Source organism: Chiloscyllium plagiosum, unplaced genomic scaffold (genome assembly GCF_037043375.1).
Source record: "Chiloscyllium plagiosum isolate Xiang-an unplaced genomic scaffold, Cpla_swu_hap1 HiC_scaffold_9, whole genome shotgun sequence".
In the NCBI taxonomy this organism is placed as follows: Eukaryota; Metazoa; Chordata; class Chondrichthyes; order Orectolobiformes; family Hemiscylliidae; genus Chiloscyllium; species Chiloscyllium plagiosum.
Window position 1 is genome coordinate 19599992 of NW_028270147.1, and position 15915 is coordinate 19615906.

Consider the following 15915-nt stretch of genomic DNA (forward strand, 5'->3'; position numbering starts at 1 on the left):
AACTCCCAACCGATCTTCGTCCTCCCCCACCCCCAACCATCGCTATCTCTCTCTCTGCTGTCGGTGAGCTTATTGCAACAGGAAGGAGGAAAAAAAAACACACACACACGCACATACCTTGTTTTTTTTGGCACAAGGGAATGCGCGGAGGAGCGGCGGGCTGGGTTTTATTGTCAGCGCTCGTCCTCCATCCATCCAGGCACCGCCGCCATTTTGCTCGCTATTGTGCCCGGAGATGGTGAAGGCGGGAGGGTAGGGGGAGGGGAGGGGAAAGAAGGGGGCGGTGGGACGCTTGGTGCGGGGGGGCAGGCCGTCGCTGAGCCCTCCCCGCGGGAACCGGCTTGGTGGTATCGGCTGGGTACAGCCTGGCGGTCGGCTTCCTGTCAGAAACACGAGCGGGCGCAATCCTTTGTCCCCGCCAAGTGCGTGTTTGCTCTTCCAGCACCACCATCACCAACCGCCTTCCCCCCCTCCTTTCCCTCCGCCAGTGGAAGCGCCTTCCCCCCTCACCGACGCCTCTCTCCCCTGTCGCTGTTTTTTTTTAAAGTGGCAGCTGGGGCTTCAGGAAAGCATGGAAATGGTGGCGGCTTCCTGACCAGGTGAGAGAGAGAGAGAGAGAGAGAAAGAGAAAGAGAGCAGGATCCTGACTGGAAAAGAAAAATTGGATGGGTTGGTTGGGGGTGGTCTAAGAGAGAAAAAAAATAATACCACTGATCATTTTCTCGCAGCACCCGGTTTCCTGTCTGAAGAAAAACAAAATGGGAATGAACTCCCATCAGATTCAACAAGGCAGGTGTCAAGTCGAAGGAAACTCGACGCTGCGAGAAAAATAATCATCAATGGCCAGTTGGGCCAGTTCCCCATGGGACACTGGGGAATCAGGCCTTCAGGAGAAAGCGGCCAAATAACATTTTACTATGTCGGTTGGGGAGTGAAAAAAAAACATCCATTGCGCCTTTTTAAAACAAATCAATCTTTCGTCATCACACATGGGAAGATCGTTGCAAATGTGCGGTTATTTATTTTAATAGTTGCATGGATGTTTTACAAAGAAGCCTTTGGAAAGAATATCTTAATTAATATTCCGGAAGGTGTTTACCGGAGTACTGCTGACTCCATGACTCTTGGCTTTGTGGCTGCTGGTGTTTGACAGCACGTCCTGGGAAATTGTTGACAAACGATTTAACTGCTTATTTACAATTCAGGCATGATTCCTGTCAAAATTCCAGAACTCGACCTTTCACCACTCCATTCCCCGCACATAATTTTCATTGATCTGTTTGGCATTTATCATTATAGTCCTATACCTTTTGCAAATAAAATGGGTTTTTTTTCAGCCATTGTTTTGGTTGCATTTCTTCACATTGTATACATCCCACTCAACAATACCACTGTTTACATGATTTTTCTTTCAGCGAAGAGATAAATTGCTTCCATACTTAACTGCTTGGAACATAATATAAGCAGAAATAATGCAACAGATGACTCCACGGGCATGGACCAAGCTTCAGCTGCTTAGGACAGCACCACCATTTTAAATGGAAATTCACATAAACAAAACACTGTGAATACAAGGACATTCCAATTCCAAAAGCAGCTACAAAGTTTAATGGAAAAGAAGATTCTGATCAACTGTGATAGTAATGAGAAAAAAAAGTTTTATTTGTAATATGAAGATTTCAAGCACTAATATCAAATCGTTGAAATAGCCTATAAAGAAACAGATTTTGGTATGGCAAAAACATTAAAAGAGTACCTTGCATCCGTTCTCACTTTTGAAGTTGGTGCTTAACCAATTTAATTATGTCACTAACATTGTTAATATCAAAACATTAAAATATTGTTTTAGACAGAATTAGAAATCTTGATATAAAATAAGTAGATAGTTGAAATGATGTTCTTCTAGTGGATCTCAAGGAAATAGGAACAGATTCTCCTAACACCTTCTTCCAACCTAATCAACCCTCCTTCCCCCAACGACTGGAAGAAGGCTAATGTTCCTATTTTTAATGAGGGAGCTAAGACAGTATAGGATACCTTTCGGCCCAGAAGTTTGTTGTCAGTACTAAAGAGGCATGATAAAGTATGCACTATTTGGCTACTTAAAGAAGGATATATCAGGAACACTTAACATGCTAGAAAAATTAGGGCCTGCCTCACTAATTCTATTGTATGTTTTGAAGCATTTATCAAAATTGTGAATGAGGTAAACATTACCTCAATTTTCAAAACATGAAAGAGAAGTTGATGTTATTGTCACTGGATTGGTAATCCAGAAATCCAGGTTATTTTACTGCGGGGACTTGGATTCAAATTTCACAATAGTGGATGGGGGAGTTTGAATTCAATAAATATCAAAATGATGACCAATAAACCATTGGAATCAAATCTTATCTAGTTCACTAATATCCTTTAGAAAGAGAAAACCTAGTCTGGCCTACAGATCCACAGCAATGTGGTTCACTCTTAAGTACCTCGAGCAATGGACTCTGTTGCCTCAAACTTAAAAAACCTGGCATCAACCAAAACGCCCAGAAATGACATTGGCCCTTTGATCCTGTGAAGTCCTTCTCACCAACATATAAGGGCTACTGCCAAAATTGGGAGAGCTATCGGTCTGACATATTCATACTTACAGAATCATACCTTATATGTAATGTCTTAGACAACACCATCATTATCTCTGTCCCACCACCAGGACAGATGCATCCGCGGTTGAACCCAGTGGCATACAGTCAGGAAGGAGCTGCTCCAGGAGTCCTCAACATTGAAAGCAGACCTTGTGAAGTCTCATGGCATCAGGTCAAACATCGGCAAGGAAGGCTCCTGCTGATTACCGCGAGAAGTCCCCACCTCCGATAATAAATCAGTTCTCCATGTTGAACACCACTTGGAGGAAAAACTGAAATTGGCAATGACTCAGAATGTACTGTAATCGGGCAATTTCAGAGTCCATCCCCAAGAATGGTTTTGAAGCATCATTATTAATCGAGCTGGTCAAGTCCGAAAGGATATAGCTGCTATGCTTGATCTGTGGCAGGTGGTGACGGAACCAACAAGAGGGAAGAATATACTTGACCTCATTCACACCGATGCAGTACATGCATCTGTCATGACAACATCGAGAAGAATGACCACGCACCACCGTTGTGGAGACAATGTCCTGCCTTCACATTGATCACAAAGTGTGACACTGACAGCATGCTGAATGGAATAGACTTTGAATATATCTCTCAAATCAAGTCTGGACATCCAATGAGGCGCTGAGGACCAACAGCAGCAATAGAATTGTTTGCAAATACTAATGGCAACCTCATAGCCTGGCATACCCCCCCAATCTAATACTAAGATCAAGCCTGGTTCAATGAAGAATGCTGGAGTAGCACCAGGCCTACTTGAACATCAGGTGTTAATCTGGTGAAGCTACGAAACAAAACCACTACAAGACAAAACTTGTGATCTACAAATATCCCCATTCTCGACAATAGTAGATCAGTGCAAAAGTAGGACAAAAGCATTTGCAACAATCTTCAGCCAGGAGTGCTGAATAGATGAGGCATCTTGCCTCCTCCCAAGATCACTAGCGAATAGTACTGAAGAAGTATACTCCAGATTTGCCATTCCCTTCAAGCTGTTCCAGTACAGGTATAACACAAGCATTTTTCTGACAATGTGGGTAATTGTGTCCTAGGTCGAACCATCTTCAGCTGCTTTATCAATATCATAAGGTCAGAATAGGGATGTTCACTGATGATTGCACAATATTCTGCACAATTTGCAAATCTTCAGATACTGAAGCAATCCATGTCCAACGGCAACAGAATTGGGACAAAATTTAGGTTTGGGCTCATAAGTGAAAACTGAGATTTATGCCACCACAAGTGCCAGGCAATGAATATCTCCAACAAGAGAGAATCAAACCATCGCTCTTGACATTCAATGACTTCACAAAAAACAGGACAATTCCAACCTATTACCACCTTAATATTTTAATCTCAATCATCAGTGAATTTATGACAAGTATCATCAACAGTGCTATCAAGCAACACTTGCTTAGTGATAACCTGCTCAGCCTGCTTTCTGACAGGGTGTCTCAATTCCTGACTTCAATATAGCTTTGGTTCAAATGTGGACAAAAAAGCTGAACTCCAGAGGGGATGTGAAAGTGACTGCACTTGATATCAAGGTTGTATTTGACTGAATGTGGCATTAAGAAACCCTAGCAGATTTGGAGTCAATGGGAATTGGGAGAAAACTTTCCTCAGTTGGAGCCACACCTGACAAAGCTGGTTGTGGTTGGTGGAGGTCAGTCATCTCAGCTCCAGGGCAGTTCTGCAGGAGTTCCTCAGGGTTGTGTCCTAGGTCTAACCATCTTCAGCTGATTCATCAATATCATAAGTTCAGAAGTAGGGATGTTCACTGATGATTACACAATATTCTGCACAATTTGCAAATCTTCAGATACTGAAGAATCCGTGTCCAAAGGCAACAGGATTGGGACAAAATTCAGGTTTGGGCTGACAAGTAAAAACTAAGCTTTATGCCACCACAAGTGCCAGGCAATGAATATCCCGAAAAAGAGAGAATCAAACCATCGCTCTTGACATTCAGTGACTTAACATTCATTGAATTCCTGACTATCAGTTTCTAGGGATTATGATTGACTCGGAACTAAATGGTAGAAATCACTACAAATACTGTGGCTCCAAGTACAGGTCAGAGCTCAGACTCCTGCAGCAAGTAACTCACCCTGTGACTCCACAAAGTCTGATCTTACAAAACAGAAGTTGGGAGTGTGATGGAATACTCCCCATTTGACTGGATGAATGCAGCACCAACAACATTCAAGAAACTTGATGCCATCCAGCAACAAAGCAACTTATTTGATTGGCATCACATCCATAAACACTCAGCCTCTCCACCCCAATGTTCAGCTTGCAGAAAGCTTTGTTTAAATCCATATTGGATTTCCTGTCCCTCATCTAGTTAGTATTGTGGGACAATGGAAACTCCTGATCTTGAATTTTGTACAATGTGTGAACTGCCTCCCAAGGGATCCGTTGTCTCCTTGATTTTCAAACTGGTTAATGCCAATGTATCCCTAGCCAGTTTGAGTGGACAGAAGTTGGTCAATGTCTCTATTTAGTGGAGTTGGTTTCTTTTTAGTAATTGAAGTTAAAATACGGAATCAGTTGGCTGGACTGCTGACTTGCAATGCTGGACGATGATGATGATGCTACAGCATAGGTTCAATTCCTGCACCAGCTGATGTTACAGTGAAAGACTCTCCTCCTCAACCTTTCCTCTCACCCAAGGTGTGTTGACTGTCTTGTTAAACCATGACTAGTCATCTTTCTCTAATGAGAGTGCAGCTCTATTGTTTAATAGGACTACAGTGATTTTACCTTCAATAACTGAAAGCTTTTGACCCTGATACCAACAGTCTGTGTATTGAACAGGGTCATATTTTCCAAAACTGGAATAATCCTTTGCAAAAAACATTTGGATTAAAAATGATAACTCTTCATAAGGTATAATGGCAACAGTGGTTACGTGACCAGACCAGTAATCCAGAGACTTGGACTGATGACCTTGAGATATGCATGCAAATCTCACCATGGCAGCTAGATTTTAAATTCAGTTAAATAATTACATTTGAAATAAAAAGCTAGCAACATTAATGATGTCCATGTTTCACAAATGTCGTTTGGGGAAGAAAATCTTCTGTCTTTATCTGGTCTCACCCATATGTGTCTCCAGTCCCATATTAATATGGTTAACTCTCAACCATTGTCTAAAATTGCCTTTCAAATTAAGTCATATCTCTCAAATAAATAGGGATTGGCAATGAAAACTTAAACAATTATTGTCAGCGATGCTGACATCTGTGAATTATTTAATAAAATTATGTAATAAAATAAAGCCTCTGTCCATGTATAAGTCCTTACCTAGGTCTCAGCTAGAATGCTATACCCAGCTTTGGTTTCATTATGTCATGGCAGTTAATGAGGCTTTCCAGTGGGTAATCTGTGTCTTGTGTAAGGCCCTGTTGTATTTAACAAGGCCTTTTACTATCTTAATAAATTGTAGAAAGCAAAATAAAGTACATAAAGACAAAAAACACTTTAAAATATAAATCAATCTCCAAAATGTGGCCTGAATCTTGACCAGACAGCTCTCTTCAGGCAGAGATAAATTAAAAACTGTCAAAATAGTATCAATTCGTCAGGAACCAGAAAGTTTGGTGGTGGAAAAAAACTCAGATGCAGCCAAACCTGCCGAATTTCCCCACATTCTTTGTGTTTGTTTCAGATTTCAGCAGTCACAATATTTCGCCTTTATTAATGGAAAAAGCAGTTTGGGTTTCAGAATGAAAAGTCACTGGTTGTAAGAGCTAGTGACTGACATCGCTTTGGAATGGAGAATACAATGAGTGAAGAGAGGCAGCTGGAGAAAAAACAAAAATGGGAGATGCTGGAAATGTGAAATAACAGAAAAACCCGGAGAAATTTGAGTCAGATTGCATTTGTGGAGAGACAAACAGTTAACATCTCAGATTAATGTTGCGCGTCAAAAGAACTAACAATGTAATAGGTTTTTAACAAAACAAAAACAGGATGAGAAACCACTAGCAGAGAGAATAACAAAGAAAAGGTTTGTGATAGGATAGAAGGTAAAAGAAATTAAATAAAATGGAATGGTATTCAAACAAGTAAAGAAACAAAAGATGGGACCAGAAGATCTGTAAATGGCCACAGCAGAGATGTAACCAGCACCTAACCTTTGGTAAGTGGTTATGATCTGAAGTTATTGAAATCATTGCTACATAAGGAACATTGTAAAATGAATACACAAAACATGATATAATGTTCTCTCAAGATTCCATTGAAGACAGAGAGGGAGGAGAATGGAGGATGAACATGCACAGAAGACTGCATTGTGAACAGCAAATACAGTATACCAAACTGAAAAAGTACAGGTAAATTTCAATTTCACCTGAAATACGTGTTTGGGGTCTTGGATCTTTGGAAGAGAGCAAGTGAAAAGAAGTATGTAACCCTGTGAGCCTCTTCTGTTATTGAATGAGAATATGGCTGCTTTGTGAATTAATTCCTATCACCCACCTTTGTTATATTTTCCTTAGAATCTTGTGCTCGGAAAAATCTATCAATCTCGGATTTAAAATTATTAGTGGTGCTGACATATACTGTTTACTATTTGTGTAATATTTCCTTGCTTTCATTAAAGACAATAAAACTGCAGATGCTGGGATCCAAAATAGACCAGCAGGAGACTGGAAGAACACAGCAAGCCAGGCAGCATCAGGAGGTGAAGAAGTTGACGTTTTGGGTATAACCGTTCTTCAGGACTCACAAAGACAGGTTACACCCAAAATGTCGACTTCTCCACCTCCTGATGCTGCCTGCCTTGCTGTGTTCTTCCCGTCTCCTACTTGTCTATTTAGGGTAACCTTCAGCTACCATATATGTAAGTGTATGCTTTACAATTTTGCACAGTTTAAGCAACCAGTCAATCTGTCATAATTGAAATACCTACAATAAATATTAGGATAAATATCATTATCACAGCTAGTATTGTTGACACAATCAACAAAACTCAATACTGGCAAGTTGTGCTCTTTGTTTTTTTTACAGTCTGCCTGCTGCCACATTTACCTCAGTTGGCACAACTACCACTTTTCAATCTTAGAACCACCAGCATAATGTTTTTCAGCCTGTAAAGCTGCCACTATTACATATTTTCTACATTTGTGTAAAAGTTTTACCTGTCACAAAAAATGTTGGAACTTTCAGGAAGTGTTACATATCTTTAAAATCTGTTGAGATGATAGATTGTGTGCTTACACTGAGTTTGACAGAAAAACTTCAGTGCTTTGAAACTTCTTCTTCAACAGGCCCTCAGAGTCATGGATGACATGTAACCTCTCCAGGGAGGTGGATTCTGCAGTGACTGAATAGTCAGTGAAATAATGTCATTTGTCCCAACAGCCTTGAGTGCACTATACCCACGGTCATTGCCACAGACATTAGATTGGCTTTCTTGAGAGTGAACCCACAGAAAACAACTGACCCAAATAGAGTCCGTGGCTGTGCACTCAGATCCTGTGCTGACCAGTTGGTGGGAGTATTCACGGACATCTTTAACCTCTCCTTACTACGATCTTACATCCCCACTTGCTTTAAGAAGACCGGCATCATCCAAGTGGCAAAGAAAAATCATGCAGCGTACCTCTGACCTCCATATTTATGAAGTGCTTTGAGAGATTAGTCATGGCTAATATCAACTCCAGCCTATCAAATTGCCTTGATCCTTTGCAATTTGCTGACCAGCGCAACAGGTCCACAGTAGATGCCATCTGCCTGACCCTATACTCATCTGTGGAACATCCGAATAGCAAGGATACCTACGCCAGGCTCCTAATTATTGACTACAGTTCCACTTTCACGTGCAAATCTGGTCTCCTTCCTATCGGAAAGATGTTGTGAAACTTGAAAGGGTTCAGAAAAGATTTATAAGGATGTTGCCAAGGTTGGAGGATTTGAGCTACAGGGAGAGGCTGAACAGGTTGGGGCTGTTTTTCCTGGAGCGTTGGAGGCTGAGGGGTGACCTTCTAGAGATTTACAAAACTATGAGGGGCATGGATAGGATAAATAGACAAAGTCTTTTTCCTGGGGTCGAGGAATCTAGAGCTAGAGGGCATAGGTTTAGGGTGAGAAGGGAAAGATATAAAAGAGACCTAAGGGGCAACGTTTTCACGCAGAGAGCGGTATGTGTATGGAATGAGCTGCCAGAGGATGTGGTGGAGGCTGGTACAATTGCAACATTTAAAAAGTATCTGGATGGGTATATGAATAGGAAGGGTTTGGAGGAATATGGGCCGGGTGCTGGCAGTTGGGACTAGATTGGGTTGGGATATCTGGTTGGCATAGACAGGTTGGACCGAAGAGTCTGTTTCCATGCTGTACACCTCTCTGTTTCCATGCTGTACATCTCTATGACTATAATTCCAAACAAACTCATCTCTAAACACCGAGTCCTCGGACTCGGCTCCCCCATCTGTAGCTGGATCTTTGACTTCCTGACCCATCTTCTGCAATTCATAAGAATAGGTGGCAACACTTCCTCTGCCATAATCCCCAACACTAATACCCCGAAAGGCTGCGTACTCAGTCCCCTACTATATTCCTTATACACTCATAACTGTGTGGCCAAATTCCATTCACAAGTTGCTGACAATATCGCTGTTTTAGGTCAGATCTCAAACAAGACTAAATACAGGAAAGAGATTGAGTGCTCAACAGCATGGTGTAAAGACAACAATTGCTCCAACGACATCAGAAAAACTAAGGTGCTGGTCATGGACTTCAAGAAGTGGAGTGAATGGCATGCTCGTGTCTGCATCAATGGTGCAAAGGTGGAGATGGTCAAGAGCATTAAGTTCCTGGGAGTGGTGATCACCAACAATCTGCCCTGGTCCACCCACATTGACATGACGGTCATCTCTACTTCCTCAGGAGGCGAAGGAAATTTGACATGTCGACAGGGATTCTTATCAATTTTTATAGATAGACCATAGAAAGCATCTTGTCTGAATGTACCACAGCGTGATATGGCAACTGGTCCTTCCAAGACCAGAAGAAACTACAGAGTTGTGCTGGGCATGTGGGTCATCCATTGCAGCTGGCCATGCATGACCAGTGCCTTGATATTGTGAATATTGGCCTGGAAAAGGATGTTCATGTTGTTGCATCTATCCTGCCAATGGATTTTGCGAAGGCAGCAGTGCTAATAACTCTTCAAGGATTTGAGGTGACCGCTGTACATGGTCTGTGTTTCTGATGGTTACAGGAGAGTGGGATTGTAGCTCCTCTGTTGACCACGAGCTTTATGCTGGGTTTGAAGTCTCAGACTTCCTCAGATATGCAAAGCTGCATTGGTGTGTTGGGTTCAATGTTAGATGTCATTGTCTCTTCGCAAGAGAGGAGGCGCTTGAGATATGGGAAATGATCCATGCTGTTCAGGAGCTCACCATAATTTTCATGGTTTTTGAGGAGTGTTGTGTGGCAGGGGTAGACTGGTAAACATCCTTTGTTTTCAAGATATTCTATTTGAGGCCCATTCTCTCATGCTTCTCAGTGATTGAGTCAGTGATGGTTTGTAGTTCGGCCTATGAATATGCACACATATTCATAGTCTGTATGCTGCAGCTTGATGACAGAAATTGGGGTGGCCTAGTTCTGGCCTGGAGTTGTTGAAGGTTGAACAGTGTACCACTCATCCTGTAGATTAGCTCCATTCCGGCATGGAGCTTCATGGAGATAGGTTGGCGTGTTGTGTGAGGATGATGGAGAAGAACATCGGTGCAATGACACAGCCCTGATTGACCTCAGTTTGCATTCCTACTTGGTTTTTGACAGATCCGTTGGTGAGGATCACAGCTTGCATGTCATTGTGAAGATGGTAGAGAATAGTGATGAATTTGTGCAGGCAGCCAAATTTGAGGATGACTTCATAATGCTTTGAAGCATAAAATAGTGATATCATCACGAAGTGAAAATTTAATTTCTTTGAAGCAGACTTCTTGTATTTGTGGTAGTAATATTTGGAATTTGCACAGTTAAAAGAAATTATAAATAATTTATATCTTCAGAGTAAAAACGCACCAAGTATGTCTATTTGTTTCACAAAAAACAGGACAAATCCAATTCAGCCAGTTGTTGTCTTATAAGTCTCATCTCGAGGTTTGGAAAAATGATTGAAGTGGTCAGTGTGAGTGCTTACTAATGCTAAGTTTGAGTTCAGTTAAGACCATTTCAGCCTTGATCCATCCATTAAGATGTGAACACCAGAGTTGAGGTGAGAGGAATACCTTTGATAGCATAATAGCATTTAACCAAGGTGGCATTAAGGACTCCCATCAAAACTGAAGTTAGTGGATTTCAGGGTAGAAACTCAATTTATTGGAGCCATATCTTGATGAAGGCATGTGGGTAGGTTGTTTCGACTAAACCATGGGCATCTTTGCAGAATAGTGTCCTAGTCACAACCAAATTCTGCTGCTTCATCAATCAACTTCCCCCCATCATAAGGTCAGAACTGGGGATGTTCACAGATGATTGTGCAATGCTTAGTCCCATTCATGACTCCTTGGATACTGATGCAGGCTATGTCACTCCGCAACAAGACTTGGACAATACTCAGGCATCAACTGATAAATTGCAATAACATTTGTGCCACTCATGTCCCAAACAGCACTGTTTGTACCTGCAACACCTGCACTGCTGCAGTTCAAGAAGCTGGCTCACTCTTCTCAAGGGCAGTTAGGGATTGTGTAGCAAAGGCTGGCCTAGCCAGCAGCATCCACACCCTGTGAAAGAATAAAAACATATAACTGCTAAAAGCGTGTTCGTTGTCATATGGTAATTATTATATCAATATTGGCACTGAGCCATTCTATTTTGTTTTATTACTCATTGTAATCATTGTGAAGGCAACATGGAATAGATTGTAATTGCTGTCATAATAGAAAGTGATTAACAAGTAGTACAAGCTATTCATAAATAGGGAACAGGGCAAGTTGGTCCAAGTATGTCAAGAATCACATGTAGAAGAGTGTGGCACTGGAAAAGCACGGCCGGTCAGGCAGCATCCGAGGAGCAGGAGAATCGACATTTCAGGCATAAGCCCTTCATCAGGAATGAGGCTCGTGGGCCAAGGGGGCTGAGAGATAAATGGGAGGGGAGCTGGAGCTAGAGGGAAGGTCGGTGGGAATGCGATAGATAGGTGAAGGTGAGGGTGAAAGTGATAGGTTGGAGAGGAAGATGGAGGAGATGGGTGGGAAGGAAGATGGACAGGTTGGACCATTCAAGAGGGCGGTGGCAAGTTGGAAGGATGGGACTAGGATAAGGTGGGGGAGGGGAAATAGGGAAACTGGTGAAATCCATATTGATCCCTTGTGTTTGGAGAGTCCCAAGTTTGAAGATGAGGCATTCTTCCTCCAGGTGTCAAGTGGTTAGGGTTTGGCAATGGAGGAGGCCCAGGAGCTGCCTGTCTTTGGCAGAGTGGGAGGGGAGATGAAGTGTTCAGCCACAGGGTGGTGAGGTTGGTCAGTGCAAGTGTCCCAGAGATGTTCCCTGAAACGATCTGCAAGTTGGCGTCCTATCTCCCAGTGTAGAGGAGACCACATCAGGTGCAACAGATGCAGTAGATGACGTGTGTGGAAGTACAGGTAATTTCTGTCGGATCTGGAAGGATCCTTTGGGGTCTTGGACGGAGGTGTGGGCACATGTTTTTCATTTTTTGCGATGGCGGGGAACATGCCGGGAGGGTCGTGTGGGTTGTTGGGTGGCGTGGAGCTGACAAGAGAGTCACGGAGAGAATGGTCTCTCTGAAACGCTGATAGGGGTGGGGAGGGAAATGTATCTCTGGTGTAATATTCCCGATGGCCTCCTTCTTCAAAGACCAGAATTTCCCCTCCCACAAGGTTGATAATGCCCTCCAGCACATCTCCACTTCCCGCACTCCGCCCTTGAATCCCACTCCTCCAATCGCAACAAGGACAGAACCTCCCTGGTCTTCACCTTCAACCCCACCAACCTCTGGATACACTATATCATCCTTTCCCATTTCCGCCACCTACGCACAGATCCCACCACCAAAGGCTCCGAAAGATCTTTCCACATCCAACAGAAATTTACCTGTACTTCCACACACGTCATCTACTGCATCAGTTGTATCCGATGAGGTCTTCTCTACGTTGGGAAGACCGGACACCAACTTGTGGATCATTTCAGAGAATATCTCTGGGACACCCGCACTGACCAACCCCACCGCCCTGTGGCTGAACACTTTAACTTCCCCCTCTCACTCTGCCAAGTACCTGCAGGTCCTGGGCCTCCTCCATTGCCAAACCCTTACCACCCGATGCCTGGTGGAAGAACGCCTCACCTTCCGCCTTGGGATCCTCCAACCGCATGGGATCAGTGTGGATTTCACCAGTTTCCCCATTTCCCTTCCCCCCCCCCCCCAACATATCCTAGTCCCAACCTTCCAACTTGGCACTGCCCTCTTGAACAATCCAACCTGTCCATCTTCCTTCCCACGGCTCCACCGTCCACTCCGATGTTAGCGCGGATGAAATGATATCAGTCCGAGCCCAGAGTGCGGTTCAACAATCGGTAACGTTTATTGATACAGTAACACCGGCGGAGACCAACCGAGGTCCGAATCTCAGCTGTTCTGCTGTTCCCGCGCGCTGCTACACATTATATACCTTTCTTTGTCAGGATGTGAGGATTTTGAGTATGAATGGGATGATAGTTCCCCATCATCGCTGGAGTAGGTGCAAATGGTGGGTTTCCTGCCGTCCCAGGAGAGTTGCAGTGTACACTCAATAGGGTGCTAATTGGATTATGTAAACGGGTCCGGGTACTATCTGCTTGTCTCTCTCTGTGAGGGCTGGGGGCTAGCACCCCCCTTTGTTCCCTTGGGGTGCTGGTGTGTATTAGTCTGTTCGTTCCTGTCCGGTGGATGCCTGTCCTTTGTGTCAGGATGGTTCTGTATTGATGAATATGGGTGTGTTTCAGTCAGTCTCTTGATTTGATTAGGAGATGGGTTTCCATATTAATTAGCTCCAGAGTTTCGGTCTATGAGTCATGGTTAGTGTCTGGCCTAGTGGATTTGATCTGTCCTCTGCCTCCCATCTCCTGGTCACGTAGGCGGACCGGCAGCTGCTGAGTTCTGTGGGTTTGAGCTGCGGCTGCTGTTTAAAACACAAAATGAATTCCTATAGTTTTACCAATGTAGGCATAGTCCCGTGGCAAATGCGGGGCGGCTCTGATGCCCGCTTGTACCGACATATCACTTTTGCCCCCACCTTCACCTACCTATCACATTCCCAGCTACCTCGTCCCAATCCCAATTCCCCTCCCATTTATTTCTCAGCCCCCTTGGCCCACAAGCCTCATTCCTGATGAAGGGCTTATTTCTGAAACTTCAACTCTCCTGCTCCTCGGATGCTACCTGACTGGCTGTGCTTTTGCCGCGCCACACTGTTCAACTCTGATCTCCAGCACCTGCAGTCCTCACTTTCTCCAAGGATCACATGCAGTCAGGACTGGTAGGCATGGAAGATTTACTTCCCTGAAGGATATTATTGAGCCAGATTTGTTGAATTAAATTTCACCACATGCCATGGGCATAACCTCCAAATTAGTAGCTCTATTTCACACCCCAAGATTGCCATATTTCTGTTTAATAAAGTAAATGTTAAAGCAAATTAACTTGCATTTTTACTGCTATATATTTCCACAGGATATTCCTGACAAAGGAATTTTATTAAATGTTCATAATTCTTCATTTTGAAGTTGTTGAAACCAAAAGATTGATACTATCTCATTCAGGTCTGAAAGAAGCTGCATCATGTTTCCACTTTACTAATCAAAATTTCCATCCCATCACCACATACAGTTTCACATATAATACATCAACATTTGTTCTGAACAAGCAAAGTGTATTAAAGTCACGGATAAAAAGATCACTTGTGCAAAAATGATCACTTGCGAATCATTAAGAAGTATTTGACGTGATAAATGACCATGTTATTAGATGAACTGTGGGATGTTCATATTACCAGTAACTAGAGCAACCAAGCAATGTTTAACATTGTGTTCACCATCAATATGCAAACAGTCATATCGTGAGACAGAAGGCTGCCAGGTATAACTAAATAAGGTATAGAAGGAGGGTGTAGTGATTGTAACAAGGTCAGCCAGGTGGACATCATAGTTACCTAATTGTGGCTGGTAATCAGGTCCAATCATGCAGCCCTGGCTGACAAACATGAACAGGAATGTTTGGGGGCTCTTGTGGTGCAGAGGTAGACTCCCTACCCTTATAACTGTAAAGCATGGGTTCAAGTCCCACCTATTCCAGAGTTAAAAACTCCCACTGAATTTGTTGATTACATAAAAGGTTAAATTAGAAAAATAACTTATAAACAACAAGTGCCATTTTAAAAAAAAAAGTGAACAGGAGTGTATTGGTTTAAGCCGTGCCCTCCCCTTCACTGTTTGATCACGCAGCATTGCCCTTTGATGTGAAGGGCACTGCTTGTCAGTGGCCATTTGGGTATTTCCTTTTTTCCTGGTGGTGGAAATTTAATAAAGAGAAAAAAAAATGAACAGGAGTGTTTCAATTTAATCCCCTCCTCCCCTTCACTGTTTGATCATGCTGCATTGCCCTCTGATGAGAAGGGCACTGCTTATCACTGGCCACTTGGGTGTTTCATTTCTTCCTAGTGGTGGAAATTGAATGAAGATTTGTACACCTGTTGTCTTTCACTGTGTCTCACACCTGCACACACACAGCATGGGTGCTGGGGAAAATATAAGCACTACTGCAAAAAAAAGGAGTGTCAGAGGTTCTGTTCACTCTGAGAGATGGCTCTGAGGGAGCTGGATCAGTGTCAAGGACTCTTCATGTGTAAATAAAAGGTTACTTGGTGAAGGGATACTGGCTGTATGGAGCTATTTTGGAGATGGAGGTCATAGTTATTAAAACGACCTGGAAAAATTGAGAACGCAGAAATTTTTTGGGCAATTTAATGAAGAATTAAAACATAGAACAAGTTTTAAGAGATTTTTAAAAATTTGTTTGCGAAATTAGTTTGCAAATAGGTAACAAAAGGGCATGAATTCACAAAAGTTAATTTTGCAATGTAAGCACATGTACAACCAATACAGGGAAGGTGCTCTTGTATATACACATCACAATTATTATGAGGCTACATTAATGACTCAGGAAACTTCTTGATGCAAGTTCAAGATCATTAGAATCTCTATGTAACGACATAATTCAGCCTAGCAAGCAAGGCACAAGTGAGCAAATAATTGT

The 15915-nt window shown here is 42.8% G+C and overlaps 2 protein-coding genes across 7 annotated transcripts in view; one reads left to right on the forward strand and one right to left on the reverse strand.

Annotated features, from left to right (window-relative positions):
- znf644b (zinc finger protein 644b) overlaps window positions 1–301 on the reverse strand; it is a 191424-nt gene extending 191123 nt beyond the window's left edge. For all 6 annotated transcript variants that reach the window (XM_043698769.2, XM_043698765.2, XM_087990444.1 and 3 more), the window contains exon 1: window positions 118–301. The gene's annotated coding sequence lies outside the window, so the exon portion shown is untranslated. The remainder of the gene's footprint in view (window positions 1–117) is intronic.
- Window positions 302–6877: 6576 nt separating this feature from the next.
- hfm1 (helicase for meiosis 1) overlaps window positions 6878–15915 on the forward strand; it is a 247480-nt gene continuing 238442 nt past the window's right edge. Inside the window, exon 1 of the mRNA XM_087990315.1 lies at window positions 6878–6979. The gene's annotated coding sequence lies outside the window, so the exon portion shown is untranslated. The remainder of the gene's footprint in view (window positions 6980–15915) is intronic.